General features: G+C 41.3%; 1 protein-coding gene across 5 annotated transcripts in view; it reads left to right on the top strand.

The window, feature by feature from the left end:
- The window catches only part of FARS2 (phenylalanyl-tRNA synthetase 2, mitochondrial), a 296,018-nt gene that overhangs the window by 118,618 nt on the left and 158,371 nt on the right, over positions 1 to 19,029 (top strand). The gene's annotated exons all lie outside the window — the stretch shown is intronic.

The following is a 19,029-nucleotide window of genomic DNA, read 5'->3' as shown; positions in this document are numbered from 1 at the left end:
TTAGACATTAATGGCTCTGTGTTGAGTTATTTTGAGGGACAGCAAATTTACACTGTTATACAAGCTGTATACTCACTACTTTACATTGTAGCAAAGTGTCATTTCTTCAGAGTTGTCAAATGAAAAGATATAATAAAATATTTACAAATGTGAGGGGTGTACTCCTGTGATATACTGTATATGCTCAACAGATCTTGCTTAAGGCAGTTTTACTATTATTTACTAGCTTTATAACCTGCCTTTTTTATTTCTTTGAAGAACTCAAAGAGGCTTACACCTCCTCCTGCTTTCAGTCTTATCCCACAACAACAACCCTGTCAGGTAAATTGTGCTGAGTGTCTATGACTGGCCCAAAGTCACCCTGTTGGCTTCATGACTGAGTGGGGACAAGAACCCAGATCTCCTGAGTCCCAATCCTACACTTTTAACCACTACACCACACTGGATCTCCTGTTTTTCTGTCTTTCCTGGCTCTGCTTGCAGGCTGATGCATAGGTCTTGCTGGTGTCTTCCTAAGCATACTTTGTGGAGGTAAGCTTAGCTTTGAAAGCTAATCTGTAGTATGTCTGGGATTTTAACCCCCATTAAGGCAACAAGGGATGGTTAATGCATTCGGCCATGCTATACGTGCTTTTTCCCATACCTAGATAATATTTGTATAGAAATTTTGCCATGCATGAAGTAGCCATTACAGGTATATTGTGGTGTGAGATAGCAAAATATTTCATCAAATGTATGAAATGGACTGCAATATTGGCAGGTACATACAGAAGTATGCACCAAAGCAACAAGGATGAGAATTAATCTTGGATAGTCCTCTTTTAAACATTCCCATGAACATAATACAGATAAAAATTGAGAGCCAATTTAACAGTTTGTGACATAAGAAGCAGATTTTTATTACTGCATTTGTAGAGAGAGAAAATGGCTTATGATGTAATGTGAGCAACATAGGAAAGAGTGCTATGTTATCCAACATCAGAGGAAGGAATCCTCAATCTTCCCCCTCCCCTTGCAACACCAGCTGTCTCTCTAAGGTTGGGATCTCAACTTCAGAGAGAGGAGAAATCGAGTGTTTCAGTGAGTGTGAATGGGGGAAGACTGGAAAGGCCAGGTTATCCTGGGACTCTCCAGCCTCCTTCCCTCCCACTCTGAAACTCCTTTGCTATGTCCAAAAGACCGCTGCCTAATGAAAATTCAGGGAATGAGGATGGGAAGGCAAAGATTGCCTCTGTCCCTCCTACCACCCTGAATAGGAGAAGCATAAGCTTTGGAGTTTCTGGGCTTATGATCATTGCAATAGGATTATGACCTAACAAGTAATTACCCTTTCATGGCCAGGGAAATCTACTGCCAGAGGTAGCTGGCTTAGTTCTTCCGTATCTTTTAACTTTCTCTGCTTTTTTGTGCAGGTTGTACATTCCTTTAGGCAGTGAACTTTCTTTCTTTTTGGCAAGTAGCCTTGCCAGGAGTAGTTCTTCTCCTATACAAAGTTTTGTTTTTAACTTTGGTACATCCTTAGGAACAGTCACAATCAGATATAAAATGTTGGGCAATGTAGAAATCTCTTCAATTATAACTTGCAATGACTAGGGGATTGGATCAGACACATTATCATATTTTGGGACCTGGAAGAAAAGTATTTCCATGTTAGATTTCCAGTGATCCTCTGCATTATAACATAGTTCACATGATGGATCATTCTAAAATAGTTGCTATACAGGCATTGCTCTGATATGCATTTGCTGTTTGGTTGCTGCATATATGATCTGCATTTTGTAAACTGATTAGTGCAGGATCTGTTGGATGGATTACACTTGGTAACTCTTCACTTTCTTAAGACACAACTTCAATATTTATATGTATCTGGATGCAGAACTGTAGAAACAGGCAAACTGAACTAATCTGGCAACATTTCATGCATAAAACTCCAAATGGCATTCCATTTGTTTCATTCACAGTTGTTCCATCAAAGATCACTTTTGACTCTGTCATTCAATGCAGTCAGTTCAAAGGCATATTTAAGTTGATTGCAGGCTCCAGACATGGCATGGCCAATTAGCCACTGAAGGATCTAGCAATAATAGCCCTTCAAACAGTGTCAAGAACTAGTCATGCCTAAATGTTTTGAAAGGCAGGCAGTTTTAACAATGAGAAATGAGGTACATGTTTTCTTTAATTTTTAGCCCTTTTAGTTTGTAGTTGCAGTCTTGAAAGAGAAACAACTTAAGGAAGTGGAAAAGAGCTTATAAGAGTCATGCATTCTTATAATTTCACAAACTGGCTCAGTAAATTGTGCAACCAAATGCATGAAAGAAACATATTTCCATTTGCATCAAAATTTCTGCACATTGTATCACTTCTCAAACTTAATTTTTTAATAGTCTGTATCAGTGTGTATGCATGGAGAGTGAGCAGAGCACCACAGGACTGAGGGATGATATGATTAATCACTCCCTCTCACTTCCACACTTTCATGAGAACTTCCTGACTTTAGCCACAGGAGTAGAGCACCATTCCTGGAGAGCCAGTTACTCCATGTATACAATTATAGCTTAAATGCTTTTGTTCTGTTCTAGTGGCACATCTTTTACAGTATTATTTACAACTGAACTATGACTGTTTCTTGTACTGTAGAAAAGATCTATAGAGATTTGACTGTGCTACCTTAACTCTAATTATATTCCAGTGGATGCCATTAGACTATTTATTCTTTCTATATCAGAAGTATTAGTTCTACAATACAAAAGAGTTCTTTATCCCTGGATCTCCAATTGACAAGAAACAAGAGACTTCCTGGGGTACTTTTTTAATCTCTCCTTTTTGTGATGATGCAAATTTGTCCTTATAGTGCCATCTGCATACAGCACAAATGTGCCTTTTGTTTGACAAAAGCCAACGATTGTATTGATTTTGTCTGGATGGTGGTATGTAAAGATTCTAGAACTTTTTCAATTAGCAGAAAAAAGAAGAAGCTATTCTGCTGGGCTTATAAGTGTACTGAATGTCAATACCTTGTTTAAGAACCACCCTGGATGCTGTTTTATTTTAAGAATAAACTAAGTAGTAAGTTTGTTACAGTTGACCTGGAGTGGCTCCCACAGCCAGAACATACTGACTCTGCTTTATACAGGCCCAAGAGCTGGAAACTTCCCTTTCTTGATCATTTGCAGGTCTCTGCTTAAAGCAGTGTGATCTGATGTTGGTATTGGCATGCAGATGACCGGGCTGCAGTAATCTATAGGACAAGTGCTGCCACTTTGTAAAACTATGGATTACCAAATTGCTCAGGTGCCTGAACCTTCCAGAATCTCCTGGAATCCATCTCAAAGTAGGCAGTGAGCCATTACCAGCCACCAGACAAAAACGAGATTCTTCAGGAATATCTATTGAGGCCTGGGAGGAGGCACCTGATGAGATATATTTCATAGGAAAAAGGGGTCTTTCTTTTCCATCACTAAGGTTTCTCTCATTCGAACAACCAGGTATAATTTTTGCACAAACAGAGCAGGGAAGATCTGACCCAGGCATCGGGAGAACCTTGTCACAGACTTAGTGGGTCTTCAAGGAACTAGGTAAGCAGTTTGCTCAGGGTTGTGCTAGATTGACGGCATTTTCCCTTTTGTTTTGTTTTGTTTTGTTTTGTTTTGTTTTGTTATGTTATGTTTTTGCCACTGATTTGCCACTTAACTGGTTTTGCTCAGAAACTGACCAACCTCCATTCTGTATTTTTACTAAGTCTTGAATAAATATTTTTCCCAAAACCCACACTGTGTGCTTAGAGCTGAAAGAGGAGATGCTCACAAGGAGCATAACACATCTTTGTGTAATCCCAATGCTAATTTCAATTTCCAGGTTGCACACAACATGCCAAGTAAAAACTGTAATATAGCTGTGCTCCCCTAAGGGTATAAGAGAGCTGCAAAGAATCAAAGAATCAGAATAATAGAGTTGGAGGGGGTCAGAAGGCCATTGGACCCAACCAACTGTTCAGTACAGGACTCCAGGCTAAACCATCCCTTTCAGAAGGTTGTCCACTTGCATCTTGAATGCCTCTAGTGTGGGAGAGCCCACAACTTCTCTAGGTAATTGGTTCTATAGTCTTACTGCTTTAGTGTCAGGGAGTTCTACCTGATATTCAGCCAGAACCTGGCTTTCTGTCACTTGAGCCAATTATTCCATTTTCTGCACCCTGGGATCTCAAATCCTGTCCTTCCTCTTTGTGACAATCCTTAAAGTACCGTATTTTTCGCTCTGTAAGATGCACCTGACCATAAGACGCATCTAGTTTTTAGAGGAGGAAAACAAGAAAAAATATTCTGAATCAAATGGTTTACTAAACTATTTAATAAACTATAACAGAATACAGTAATACCGTATTTCAACCTTGTAAAGTGAACAGCAGTCAACAGTGGCATTAAGAACCATCATCACTGTCATTAACAAAAGAGAGACTTTAAAGTTCGAGTACTCTTCTAGTTTTCATTGAACCCACAGAACCCATCATCACTAGAGTCAGAATTTATGAAGCTCTGTTGCTCACAATCACTGACATCACTTTTAGTCAGTAGTGGAATTATTGAAGGAATCCACAATGTACACCAGTTATACAAGAGCTGCTGCACACAATTCAATAAGAAATCTAAAAAAGCCAGTAATGTCCACGCTGCCCTACTAGTAAATAATAGAAAAAAACTTCTGACAAAAAATGAGATATTGTATGGTAAATCAAACACACAGCGGACTAAGTAGCCTTTGAAGAATAAACTTCATACACGAAGGTAATGCTGTTCAAATAGCCACTGATCCTAAAAAAAAAAGTGTCTGATCAACTAACAGATAACTGATCCATGGAAAGCTTCCTGATAATCACAGGCACATTCCCCATCATTTCCCCATGGGCTTCATTAAAAGACAGGTTGCCATTTGAGAATACACACCGACCTGTGATTAACAGCTCTCACCTGCGCCGGAGGAGGGGGGCGGAGCAGGGCACGCTGAGCGTGTGTCGGCCAGGCGGTGCCACGTGGGGCTGGCAGCGTGCCGGCAGTGGTCTTCCGGGCGGCGCGGCATCAGGTCTTCCCAGGTGGTGGGGGTGAGCAGTCCGTCTCTCCATGCGGCCAGCGGGTTAAAGCCCGCGGCTCCTCCTCCTCCGCACCTCTCCCCCTGAGCGGCACAGCTCTCACCTGCGCCGGAGGGGGGGTGCGGAGCAGGGTGCCGGCCAGGTGGTGCCATGTGGTGCAGGTGGCCGGCAGCGTCCCGGGCATCGGGCACACACACATTTGCTCTATAAGACGCACAGACATTTCCCCTTACTTTTGAGGGGGGGGGGGGAAGTGCATCTTATAGAGTGAAAAATATGGTACTTGTGCTTTCATATCTCCTCTCAGTCAAGGCTAAACATGCACAGTTCTTTCAATCTCTACTCAGAGGGCTTTGTTTCCAGTCCCTGGATCACCCCTGTTGTCCTCCTCTGAACCCTTTCCAGCTTGTCTGCATCTTTCTTAAACTGTGATGCTCAAAATTGAACACACTACTGCAGATGAGGCCTATACCCAGTGCTGAGTAAATGAGTTAGAAGCTCAACATAAGAGACCCCATTGGTATCCTTGGCTAGTTATTCCCAAAGGATTGATAGTACTTAAGAAATGAGAAAAGTGGGTTTGTTATAGTCTTGATAGTGGCAGCCAGTAACATAGAAAAAAAGTGAGTCAGAAGGGGGCTCCGAAGCCATCTAGTCTGACCTCCAACTCTCCAGCTGGCGCCACTGCACCAGCCTTTGTGTCCTTGGACAGTGTTACTTGCAGGTGCCAGGCTGAAAAGAATATACAAAGTATGGGATGGAATATAAAATATTTGAATTTGGTTGCTATATTTTGTTACAAAGTTATGTCCAGTGCTGTTTTCGCAATATATCCTACTTGTGGAAGGTGGCGCACCTGATTTTTCCTGTGCCAACTGCAGCCTCCTGCACTGCCTCAAAATCAGCTTATGAGCATTGGGGACCCTCTCGAGCTAAATGGGTTATAGCACAGATAGCTGTAGTAAATATTGAAGACTGGCAAACAGGTTGTTCTACCTTTCACCAACACCAACTTTTCACCACAGTAGTATTTACTGCTAGTGCAAATCACCATTGGATACAATCACAACTACATTTTTTCCCCCTGAGCACATATCCCTTTCTCTTTCAGAATCATTAAGGATTACAGCTTTTCTTCTTTTGTTAATTGTTTTCATCTAAGGCAAGCTGAAAATGGCCACTCACATGCAGTTTCTCCCTGTGATTTGAATTGCTTAATGGAAAGAATTGAATATCTGTTTTTTTCCAAAACATTTACTTGGAAAATATCTATGTATTATTTGCAAATATAAATAATATATATAAATATATTTAAATTTATTCAAAATAACTGTCCTTTGGAATGAGTTTAGCAACAGATATGACAGACTTAAATTTTGTCTTTAATTTTAGTTTGCCTGGCCCTTGCATTTGTATATATATTTATTTGTATCTACCTTTCTGCCAGAAACAGCACTCAAACTTCTGTGTACGTCATGCAAATAAGTGCCAAACAGACATGACATAAAACAGACATAAAAATGTTTTAATAAATAATAATAAATAAATAAATAAATGACAGGGCCATGCTTTATAGATCTGTTCTATTCACATATGAAGTAGGAGGAAGACTTTTTGCAACAATAAAATTAATATATGAAATTGGGGAACTAACCTCTCTGCATCCTAAATCATAACCACCTAGAGCTAATTCATCTGGCCACTTTTTTCCTCTTGATTCCAATCTCAGTAATAAGCTGGGAACACAGAAAAGTGGCTGGAGTGTTTCTCAGGCTGCAGTTTAATTTTGTATCAAATAGTACAATATGCATGGGTCAAAAGAGTTAGTTCTCTATACTTGGGAGCCATATTTGTTAAAGCTGTATTTTAACACCTTCATGATCACTTTAATTTAGAAGTCACTTTTCCATACAGTGTCCAGAATGGTTCACATATAGCACATACACGTTCTTCCTGCAGTACCATTTTTAAGAGTTCCCACCAAGATGTCCTTTTTGAGAATTTCATATTAATTGCTTAACACAAAGCACTAAACATTGTCCATGGTTTTATGGAAGTGTATTGTCTTCAGATGTCTTAAACAATTTACCTGATGTTGTGCTTTTATATAGAATTTTAAATGATTCCAAGTGGGACTGACAGCAGAAATTGTATTACCATTATTTACTGTATTACCCAAACAAAAGCATTATTAATGGAAACACAAATACAGAAACAGCACAAATCTGAATTAAATTTATATTTTAAACAATCAGACAAAAGATCTGGGCAGGGAACCTTCCTGTGTATATCATCCAGTCTTGATTTTGTGTCAAGTAGCATTATATTTTGTTCAGCTGGAGTAGACCTCTAGTTGTAGTCATATTCTGCCAAGTGACTAAGAGCCCAGTGATCTTTGACTTGTTCTCCTGGAAGATTATATGGAAGGAAATGGGTGCAGAATGTGGACTAGCTGGGGCACCAAAGTTGTTCTTTAGGACAGTGACCATGGAGAAGCAGCAGGAGGAAAATCTGAAGATGGAACAGCCTGTGGACTTTTAAAGGGCGATCGACAAAGTTAATTTCTCATCGTACAACTGGCCCAATGCAGATTATCATCACAAAAAGAAGGAAAATCTCAAGCTGGTCCTTGCTGGCTTAGGCATTGAGCCTTGTGTTTTCCATCCCTCTGTTTCTCATCATTGTTATCCATACAGATGGTATTATGGCAACTGATAGGTAAAAGGAATGTGAATGACATGAAGTATAGTCTGGAAGTCAGACAACAGACCATGCAGCTCTTCTTTTGATACCTTAGATGCACCCTGAAGGGATCAGGAGGATTTACCCTCTGTCCCATAGGATCTCCCCTATCTCTTTCTTCTACAGCATCAGGAACTGCCATAATCAGATTCTGGCTGGTGTGCAGATGGATCTGGTTATGTTCCCCTGGGTATGATGTGGTGGGTAGGCTTTGCTTGTGTAATAAACAGAATTGAGAGGGGATTTTCTCACAGGTCAGATATGATGGATTTTGTAGGGGTGTGTGTGTGTGTGTGTGTGTGTGTGTGTGTGTGAGAGAGAGAGAGAGAGAGAGGGAGGGAGGGAGGGAGGGAGGGAGGGAGAGAGAGAGAGATTTTCCCTTCCTTTTTATTTGGAGTTCAGTAGCTGTAGCCCAGTGGTACAGGCAAATATAGATCTGGAAAAGAAGGCAGCTGGGTGTCGGTGCAGACCATAAAGTTCACAATAAACTATGGTAGTTCCTGTAACCAAGACATAAAATTGGTCTGATATCTAGCACTGGCAGAGAGATGAAGACTTACATGAGCAAAGGCTATTGGAAACTGGTTGTATGAGGACCATACATGAAGCAAAAGTTTATGCTAGTACTGTTCCTCTAAATTTCCTATGCAAACAAAATACAGGTGCCTCGGTGTTAATTAACTTTGTTATTGTTACTGCAATTGCTATATTTAGAGCCCTTGGGCTATGGTGGAAGCATATAAGTGTCATAAATAAATAATAAATAATAATTTGTATCTTATTCACATGCATACATCTATCTGATAGGTATTTCTGATGACTCTCTGTTTTTTCCTGTAAAGTAGATAGTTGTCAGGGTTCATATTTTTAAAGCACTTAATCATGTGCATCCAGAATGACAGAATATTCACCACAGAGCAGCAGCTAACTTTAATTACATGTTTAATTGCGTCCTGTATAGTTGAATGGATTATATTTGCTATTCAATGTATTATTATTCTTAAGAATTCTTGGCATTCTCATAAGAAATCTTGGAGCTTAGTGAATCCAGGCATATTAAACAATGTTATCCCATTAGTATGCTTGCACCTTATAGGTGAGTTAAGATGCACAAAGAAGCCCCATTCAGTACTGAAGTCAATATTATGTACTGCCAAGAAGCAGACAAAATCTCTTTTTAATGATCTTCCATTTTGCAGTTAGTGTGCCTTCTCTTTCATAACCAAGATGTTCTACCTGCCTTGCAAAACACTGGGGAGAATCCAGAGCCTGTGTCTTTGCTTGGATGTACCACTTGGTAGCACTCTCCCAACCCCCACTGCTAAGCTTATTTGCTAATAGCCAAGGGAGAGAAAGAATTAACGCCAGGGGTGAGAGGAAGTGCTGAAACAGTGCAAAGTGTTAAGCAGTAGCCACCTATTTATTATTAGAGTTTCTGCTGCCTGTGGTGTCAGAAGGGAATAAAAGAAGCAGGACATATTGCGGACTGTTAATTGGGCTCATAGCTGCATGTTGTAATTACTAGCCGGTTTTTCACTTTATTATTAAAAACACACGCACACAGAAGTGCCAAGAGGTGAGCTTGTTCAACCGTTTGTGGTGAGCAGATTGCATTGAAGGAGTCATAGAAAGAAAGCTATTATATAAGCACACTGATTTAGAAAGCATTCATCTAGACATGGAAACTTCATAGACAATGAAAACTCTCACAAAAAAACAAAAGGTTTCAGTCATGGAAAGTCATTAGTTAGCAACCAGGAAATGTGCATGTTAACACCACAGCAGAATTTTCAGTCTTTTGTGTGTACATGTGCAAGAGAGAAAGTGGTGCAACATTGATGGCAAAAAGAAGTGCATTCCCTGTTAATTTTGGTTGTCATAGCGGAGGAGCTGAATACACTTTGTTGTCACAAATATTTCTATAATTTCAGTTAAGTTTTACTTCCTATTCTAATTGAAAAAATGTTCAAGATGTAACAGTAAGCCTGACTGTGCTACAAGGTAGGGAATGGGGGGCACTTACAGCACCACATTTGGAGCACCATTTAAGTAAAGGAAATCTTCACTCATTTGTTTTAGAATTACATCATTCTGCTGTGGAAGTGCATGCTGAATTGACTTACCATCTCAGGCACCTAAATGTGTTTGGCTAATGTTCTCCAAACTTCACATGGTCCTACTCAGCCAGCACTAGCCAAACAGTTTGGTCTTCCATTAATTTAATTTTCCTTGCAGCAATATTGATTCTTTCTTGAGATGCAAGCACATAAGATAAAGAAAAAAAGCATATTGAGATGACAAATTTTTGGCTGAGCTATCCAGTATTTTCACACTCTCATAAATATATTATATGCCTTGGTGATAACAGTTGCAATAAGCAAGCTCTGTTTTTGAAAGAGTTCTTCATCACTTTATCCTGAGAATTACATTTAACTAGTAAGATGAAATAGGTTCATTTTCACAACTATAATTTGCCTAACCAATGACTGATGCTTATATGGTACTTTTTATTCTAGTCAATGGATTATTCTAGTGAATGATCGCCATCGGTGGCTGAAAATTGTGAGAAAGTGACTTGTATATGTAATATGTCTAGTGGGATGGTGACCTTTTTAAACAGAACAAAACAAGAAGAGAAATACATTGTAAATGCTGTCAAAAAGCATATCCATTACTTGTGTATGTAATAAACACAAAAAAGGGGAGTAGTATCCTATTTATTTATTTATTTATTTATTTATTTATTTATTTATTTAATAGCATTTTTATGCCACCCCCATCGCAGAAAGCCTTGGGGCAGCTTACAAAGAGATAGACAACATAGAATAACATTAAAAATTCGGAGCATCTCGGCAATAGTTTAAAAGCAATAAATCAAACAACAATTAACAATTAAAATATTGTTTAAAAAAGCCCCTATGAAGCCCCTTCATGGATCACTGCCTTTCCATGGTGAAGGGGCTTGTGTAGTTCAATGAAGCTATGAGCTATGCTGTGCAGGGCCGCCCAAGACGGACAGGTCATAGCAGAGAGCTCTGACAAAACGTGATCCATTGGAGAAGGAAATGGCAACCCACTCCAGTACCTTTGCCATGAAAACCCAATGGACAATACCAAAAGGCAAAGAGATATGACACTGGAAGATGAGCCCCTCCGGTCGGAAGGTGCCCAATGTGCTTCTGGGGAAGGGCAGAGGGCTAGTATTAGTAGCGCCAGAAAGAATGAAGTGAATGGGTCAAAGCCGAAAGGATACTCACTTGCAGATGTATCTGGTGGTGAAAGGAAAATCTGATTCTGTAAAGACAGGAGACCCTGGAGGAATGTTGTCCATGGGGTTGTGATGGGTTGGACATGACTTGCAACTGAACAACAAAAAATCCTATGAAGCTGTTGGCATAAGTGTAGCATTTCAAAGGGCAAGAAACTCTTCTTTGGCCATCCCATGACAATAATGGAAACAATGGATATACCCTGATAGCCCTGATTCTTGGCGCTCTGCTGCTTGTGATTTTGTACTAGTGGGGGCTTCCTTTCTCTGTTAATCTCTCTTTATTTCCACTTCTCAAAGAATTAGGTTTTTTTCCTGCCAGTTTCCTGGGAACACAGGTCCTGAGTAAGCCCAGCTGTGATATTCATGGCTAGTGTGTTAATTCTGTAATAAAAAACATTATAGATGTTTACCTCTTATTGGAATACATCTTACAACAAGTGGTAAGGGCTATAAATTCTTTAGTAGGCCCCTGTGCAAAACAGATTGGTATCCTCTTAATACTAGTTGGCTTCTTATGGGTCTTTGTATTCCTTAACATAATAATCACCTATTTCCTTTAGTAGTACTTGTCCAGTGATAAATCATTGAGTTATCAGTTGCAAATATTTGTTCAGCTTGAGAGAGAGGAATGAAAAGGTCAAAACACAATGGGAGATATCCTACTCAGTGAATTTCAGAGTAAATTACTTTTTTTACTTTCGTTTGTGAAGGGGTTATAGTCAAAGCTGTATTGATTAGGTACTTCCCATGTGCTCTTTGTTGCTAAGCAACAAAACTCCTTTGTATCTTGCATGGGGTGCAGTATAACAATGATGTTAGGAAACCAAAATTATATTATCATAGACCTCTTTGTCTGTGTAATTGCTTACTGCTTCTTGGTAAGCCTATATAGGCACAGTTGATCAGCTAGGAGAAAACGTCAGCTAGCAAGATATTAGAGCAAGTTGCATGGCAAAGAAATAAATATTCTTGTGATGATCATGTAGTGCCTTGTCTTGATGCATCAGTCTCCAATTCTTGTCTACATTTTTGCAAAACCATCAATTCTATTGATACGTAGCCCTTCATGGATCACTGCCATGTCGTGGCAAAGGGCTTGTGTAGCTCAATGAAGCTATGAGCTATGCCATGCAGGGCCATCCAAGACGGACAAGTCATAGCAGAGAGCTCTGACAAAACTTGATCCATTGGAGAAGGAAATAGCAACCCACTCCAGTACCCTTGCCATGAAAACCCCATGGACAGTACCAAAAGGCAAAAAGATATGACGCCGGAAGATGGGTCGGAAGGTGTCCAGTGTGCTACCGGGGAAGAGCGGAGGGCTAAATAGTAGCGCCAGAAAGAATGAAGCGACTGGATCAAAGCTGAAAGGACACTCAGTTGCAGATGTATCTGGTGGTGAAAGAAGAGTCCGATACTGTAAAGATCTATACACCATAGGAACCTGGAATGTAAGATCTATGAATCAAGGCAAGCTGGACATGGTCAAACAAGAGATGACAAGACTGAACATCGACATCTTAGGAATCAGTGAACTAAAATGGACAGGAATGGGTGAATTTAATTCAGATGACCATCAGGTATACTACTGCGGGCAAGAATCCCTCAGAAGAAATGAAGTAGCCTTCATAGTCAATAAAAGAGTAGGAGAAGCAGTACTGGGATACAGTCTCCAAAATGACAGAATGATCTCAGTTCGAATCCAAGGCAAACCATTCAACATCATTGCACTCATTTCACATGCTAGCAAAGTTATGCTCAAAATCCTACAAGCTAGGCTCCAACAGTATGTGGACTGAGAACTACTAGAAGTACAGGCAGGATTTCAAAGAGGGAGTGGAACTAGAGATCAAATTGCCAACATACACTGGATCATGGAGAAAGGTAGGGAGTTCCAGAAAAACATCTGCTTCATTGACTATGCTAAAACCTTTGATTGTGTGGATTACAACAAAGTGAGGCAAGTTCTTGAAGAGATGGGAGTACCAGACCATCTTATTTGTCTCTTGAGAAACCTATATGCGGGTCAAGAAGCAACAGTGAGAACTGGACATGGAACCACTGACTGGTTCAAAATTGAGAAAGGAGTTCAGCAAGGCTGTATACTGTCGCCCTGCCTATTTAACTTATATGCAGAGCACATCATGAGAAAGGCGGGGCTAGATGAATCACCAGTTGGAATTAAGATTGCTGGGAGAAATATCAACAACCTCAGATATGCAGATGATACCACTCTCACGGCAGAAAGTGAAGAGGAACTAAAGAGCCTCTTGATGCGGGTGAAGGAGGAGAGTGCAAAAGTTGGCTTGAAACTCAACATTAAGAAAAGTAAGATCGTGGCATCTGGTCTTATCACTTCCTGGCAAATAGATGGGGAAGAAATGGAGGTAGTGACAGATTATATTTTTCTGGGCTCCAAGATCACCGCAGACAGGGACTGCAGCCAAGGAATTAAAAGACGCTTGCTCCTGGGGAGGAAAGCTATGGCACATCTAGACAACATACTAAAAAGCAGAGACATTACCCTGCCGACAAAAGTGCGTATAATCAAGGCTATGATTTTTCCAGTTGCAATGTATTGTTGTGAAAGTTGGACCTTAAGGAAGACCAAGCGCCAAAGAATTGAGGCCTTTGAATTGTGGTGCTGGAGGAGACTCCTCCGAGTCCCTTGGACTGCAAGGCGATCAAACCAGTCAGTCCTAAAGGAGATCAACCCTGACTGCTCTTTCGAAGGCCAGATACTGAAAATGAAACTCAAATACTTTGGCCACCTATTGAGCAGGAAGGACTCCCTGGAGAAGAGCCTAATGCTGGGAACAATTGACGGCAAAAGAAGAAGGGGACGGCAGAGAATGAGGTGGCTAGATGAAGTCACTGAAGCAGTTGGTGTGAGCTTAAGTGGACTCCAGGGGGATGGTGCAGGACAGGAAGGCCTGGAGGAGTGTTGTCCATGGAGTCGCGATGGGTGGGACACGACTTTGGGACTAACAACTACAACAAATGCAAATCACTGTCTTTAAAAAGTTCCATTTGGAGCAGTGATGTGGAACATGAGGCTTTCCAGTGGTGAACTGGAATTTCTGCCAGTACCAGCCAGCATTATAGATTATGAGGGATAATGGGAGTTGCAGAGCAACAATATCTTGAGGGCAACATCCCTGAATGTTTAGTAACTGAAGGTAATGGTTTTCTATTCCAAATAAGTTGTGAGGATGCAAAGAAATATGCATTCTGCATGCCCAAAGGAACTCTGGATCTGCATTTACCAAACAACTGTAGCTATGTCTACATGGAAACCTGATTTTGAAATTGAGGAAAGCTTCAGAAGTAGATAATGATTGTACATGGAAATCTACTTTTCACAGAGAAAACATTTAAGAAACCCACTGGTTAGCACATGCTCATCCAAAATTATCACCAAAGGGTGGGCATTTGCTGAGGCCTGCTACCTATCACTGGAGTCTCTCAAATTCACGCTTTTTAAAATTAATAATGTGTGTATGCATTGGTACTTCAGCTCACGAACGCCTCAGTTCACGACCAGATCAGGTTGCAAACAGAAATTTCGTAAAAATTTTGCTGCAGGTCATGAACTCCGCATCAGGTGACGATTGCGATTGCCTCCCTCTTTCCTGCCCGAGCATGACCGCAATCGTGCCCATCCATGGACGTGATCACACTCGTGCAGGGAAAACAGGCGTAATCATGGTCGTGCTGGGGCAGGGGTGGAGATGGCTGCAATCGTGCTTGATGGGGGCAGATGGCCGCGATCACGGTCGCACTTGTTCAGGGAAGATGGATGGAATTGCGTTCGTGCTGCAGGGGGTAAAGATGGCCACGATCTTTGTTGTTTTTTGTCACTTTGTTGTTGTTTGTCACTTTGTTCCAAATTTTTGTGATTAAAAAAATGGTTACAGAATGGATTAACTTTATTTACACTGAACCTTATGGAGAAATTTGAAATGGCTCATGACCAATCTGGGTCGCAACCAGAGTCATGGACATGTATTACTTATGCTATGGAGTGGTAGGAGAAGAGCAACCACTACAGATGCAGGGATCTTTGCAGTTTAAATAGAGGGGTTTTGGGGTGTTTTGCTGCTTGCTTTTGTGACTGGGCTGGTTTGTCTGATTCGTATTGTTACAACACTTGCAGAGTCCAACTAGTTAGCAAGAGTGACCACATTCAGGCTTAGGTCAGTTGCAACACTTCTGTGGAGGTATGATATGGTATGAGGAACCTACTTAGTTCCTGAGCTAGTCTCTACTTGGTAGATCCAGCTATGAGAACAGCAGAAAAATAGTGACTGGTCAAACCATGTTTCTGGATTGAGCATGAGGAAAGGAGGAAAAGTGTCTCAAAAACTTCATCTGGTGGTTAGTTGCTGCCTCTTGTTTCTGCATCCTTCTCTTTGGCTGAAGAGAAGAATGCAGAAATGTGTCCAGGAAGTATCCAGGAAAGGATGTCCATTTTGCTTTTCATTCCTCCATCCTTTCTCCTCAACAAAACTCAGCCACACACCTTTAAAGCAACTACAGGAGAATTGATGGTTAAGAGTGCTAAACTGTTGAGAAAAGGTACAGCCTTCTTATAGACAAATTGCTGCCATAAAGTCAAAAAACCCTTTGCCCTGAAGATGAACTCTGAAAACAAAGCAAGTTCTCATGCTGTGTACATTTAAAATAACAAGCATCTCATGGTATTATTCTGTGTTGAGAAAATGTAGTGAAAGATACTCAGCTACCTTTGGGGCAGGACACACAGGGCTGAAATGCTAAGAAATCTAGCTAAACACACCAAGTCAAGCAGTTTCAAAAGAGGGAAAAAAACCAACCTCACAGTGACATACCAACCTGTCCAAAGGCAATCTTTGTTGGAATTTGTGCACTGCCTTGGGCTTTGCCTTAGGCACCTGGATGTCCCCAGTTATCCTGCATTTCCAGGACAGAGTCCCTTGTCATGTTCTATATTTTTTAATGTTTCATTGGTAATACAAGTTAAAAGGAGAGGTCAGGGGAAGGGAAACTTAAAAAGGTAGCCCTTGCATTAAAACACCACCAGGTTTGTGGATGATGTAATGTACTATATATACTTTCTTTCTGCCTTCTTCACCTTTATACTCAAATAATACCTTATGCTAACTGTATCTAGGGCCAAATGATATGTGGTGTGGGAGGTCCATGGCTGACCCTTCCAGTGTCCTCTCATTTAAAGCAGCTGCAGGGGACTGGTTTTGACGAGAACAGTGACACAGGGAAAGGTCTTTTTCCTCCAAAGGTCTATTTTCTATGGGAAGGAACAACACCACACAGATACCTCTCTTTTTCCCCCTCTTCTGTGGGCCGAATAGCTTTATGGAGGCAATTTAGATTAGGGGAACAGCACTAGGGGAAAGAATTAAACAGTGCTTTCCTTTGTGTCACTGCTGTGTTCCAAATCATAGCCTTACCACGATAGCTACTTTAAAGTGAGGAGAGGGGAAAACTGGAAAATCCAATCACAAATTTCCTGTAGTAACTCAGCCATTATCTGCTTCACAATGGAACGGCATGGAACGGCGTGGACATTTGGCTTCTTCCTCTGTGAAGTTGCCTCCTACACAGATGAGATAATTTTGTCACATGATTGCAGTTTACTGTAAAAGATGCTCAAGCTGGAACCAGCTCCATGCCTTGCATAATATCCTCTTTTCCATATTCTCTGGTATGCACTGTTAAGTCTATCTAGTTAGCCTAGTGAAAGCTTGTGGCCCCTTGCTTTGTGTTATTTTTAAAAAGTTGTTTTGTAATTCATACTACATCTAGAAGTATGATGCATTGCTAAAATTGCATAATATTGTGCTGAATTTTCCACTAACTGCAAATCATGCTCCCTGATTTCTCAAGAAAAGGGCAGATCATTTAATTATTCCTGGGAAATCTTTAGACTTCCTTTTCTTGTCCACATTATGAAGTATTCGAGATCTGAAATATTTCTGTGTTGTCTGTGATAGTTAGTATGGTAACTCCCTTGGGCAGCTTAATCCACAGCAACAGCAACCTGTCTGGCATGACAGGTTTAGTGGCCACTTCATAAAACCATGTGAAAGAAGGGGCCACATGAATCCTAACTAAATCAATCAGTAACTATTGTGAGATTTTTTCCTGCTTGAAAAAGGTTGGTAAGCATATTGGTGTAGTTCTGACAGCAGGAAAAAACTTTGTTAAACAGCTGGATAAGTGTATAAAAGGTGCTACGTGATTAATTTTAATTAGAGTTGGAGTGAGGCAATTTGGTGCTTATAGCTGAGTGAATGAATTGAAGCCTTCAACAGCATGAAAATGACCCAACTCTTTAACCTTAACATTTCATAGGATGCCAGTTCTACTGCGCTGCTCAAAAGCTATTCATTATTTATTTAGAATGCTTACATCCCTCTTTATAGCCCCAAGAGGCTTTTTAAGCAGCTTATAAAAGATGCTCACAATACAATCATACTGAAGTGTAGTATCAGGAAAAGAAGTGATACGGTGTCCAAATGATGCCAGGATTGTTCAGGTAGCAATTCCTGCACTCATCCTTATTCTTCACTGGTTTTCTCAGGCTGCTGCCCTCAAGGAAACAGAGCCCTCTAAGGACCTCTTGGGGAGGGAATGGGCCAAGCTACTGCAACAAAGGCAAGCCTTCCTTTGATGGCAATTGCCAGGCAGCAGCTCCAATTGCCCTCCTCTGAGGCAAGGGTGTGAAGGTTAACTATTTGCTGAATTTTCCTGTTCCTCTGCAAGTTTTCAATTTAGTTCCTGTCAAGGTAGACTGCAAGTTTCCTTCATGACCTTCTCAGCTTGCTTGCTTGCTTATTTATTTATTTATTTAGAATATTTATATGCTGTCCTTTTGCAAAAGCCTCAGAATGGCTTACATAAATAAATAAGAATAATATAAAACATAATACAAATAACCAGAGCATCAACAGGCGCGCCTGCTTTATCAACCGGAAACTCCCCCAGAGCCTTCAGGAATCCATCCAGATCCATCCTGCTCCAAGGGCGGACCAACACAATAGGGTCCACACCCTTACAGAGGGAAAGGCTGCTCTTGAGCTCAAACCTTATGAGAAAGTGATCTGACCATGACAAGGGAGTCAGACACAAATTCCTCACCCTCAGATCCCCCTCCCCCGTTGAGAAAACCAGGTCTAGCATGTGTCCATGTTCATGGGTCGGGCCTATGACATGTTGAGACAGCCCCATGGTCGTCATGGAGGCCATGAAGTCCTGAGCTGCCCCGGTCAGAACAGTCTCGTTATGGAGATTGAAGTCCCCCAGGAGCAACATCCTGGGGGTCTTCAACACAAGGTCTGAGACGATCTCCAGCAGCTCAGGCAGGGAGTCTGTTGGGCAGAATGGTGCACGGTATACCAGCAGAATCCCCAGTCTGTCACACAACACCAGGTATAGGCACTCTAGACCTGGTCTCGAGAGAACAGGAAGCCCTGCAAGGGAAATTGAAGTCGATAGATTAAAGCGACCCCCCCTCTCCTCCCCTCTGGGTGTGTCTGGTGCTGAACCAGATACCCGAGCGGGCACAGTTGCAAGAGGGACACATCCTCCCCTCTCCTGCCGAGGTCTCTGTAATGCAAGCCAGGTCATACCCCTCATCCACAATTAAGTCGTGGATGAGGGATGTTTTGTTATGGACAGGCCTGGCATTAAGCAAGTCAGGCCTGAGGGGCGGTTGATAAGCATACATGGAACCTTCCGGTTGGGGGAATAACCAGAAGGGGGGACAGGTGTCAGGCATCTGTCCCTCCTTTTTCTGTGCTGACACGTTAAACCCCCAATGCCATATCGACGATTGCCCAAGACCACCCCAATGGTGGCGCCCATGCGCTCCCCAGGCAAACCCCATAGTAGCTGCCAGACATGAATCCATTAAAACAATCCAATAAAATAC

This window comes from Varanus komodoensis, unplaced genomic scaffold (genome assembly GCF_004798865.1).
Source record: "Varanus komodoensis strain SLA01 unplaced genomic scaffold, ASM479886v1 scaffold8, whole genome shotgun sequence".
Classification (NCBI taxonomy): domain Eukaryota; kingdom Metazoa; phylum Chordata; class Lepidosauria; order Squamata; family Varanidae; genus Varanus; species Varanus komodoensis.
This window is presented reverse-complemented; position numbering and strand designations above follow the sequence as displayed.